General features: G+C 40.1%; 1 pseudogene; it reads right to left on the bottom strand.

Annotated features, from left to right (window-relative positions):
* Positions 1–6: 6 nt before the first annotated feature.
* Positions 7–631, bottom strand: part of LOC114048197 — a 6,435-nt pseudogene continuing 5,810 nt past the window's right edge.

The following is a 631-nucleotide window of genomic DNA, read 5'->3' on the forward strand; positions in this document are numbered from 1 at the left end:
ATTCACTACATTCATAAGGTTTCTCTCCAGTATGAATTCTCTGATGCCCAGTAAGACATGCCTTACTCCTAAAGGCCTTCCCACATTCACTACATTCATAAGGTTTCTCCCCAGTATGAATTCTCTGATGTACTGTAAGTTGTTGCTTACTCCTGAAGTCCTTCCTACATACACTACATTCATAAGGTTTCTCCCCAGTATGAATGCTCTGATGCAGAGTAAGGCTTTCCTTCCTATTGAAGGCCTTCATACATTCACTACATTCATAAGGTTTCTCTCCAGTATGAATGCTCTGATGCACAGTGAGTATTCTCTTATTCATGAAGGCCTTTCCACATTCACTACATTCATAAGGTTTCTCTCCAGTATGATTTCTCTGATGTGCAGTAAGTTGTTCCTTACATCTGAAGGCCATCTTGCATTCACTACATTCATAAGGTTTCTCTCCAGTGTGAATTCTCTGATGCATATCAAGATTCCTCTTCCTCCTGAAGGACTTCCCACATACACTACATTCGTGAGGTTTCTCTCCAGTATGAATTCTCTGATGTACAGTAATATCTGCTTTACTTCTGAAGGACTTTCCACACTCCTTACATTCATAAGGTTTCTCTCCAGTATGAATTCTCTG

Source organism: Vombatus ursinus, unplaced genomic scaffold (genome assembly GCF_900497805.2).
Source record: "Vombatus ursinus unplaced genomic scaffold, bare-nosed wombat genome assembly UNPS02001896.1, whole genome shotgun sequence".
Taxonomy (NCBI): domain Eukaryota; kingdom Metazoa; phylum Chordata; class Mammalia; order Diprotodontia; family Vombatidae; genus Vombatus; species Vombatus ursinus.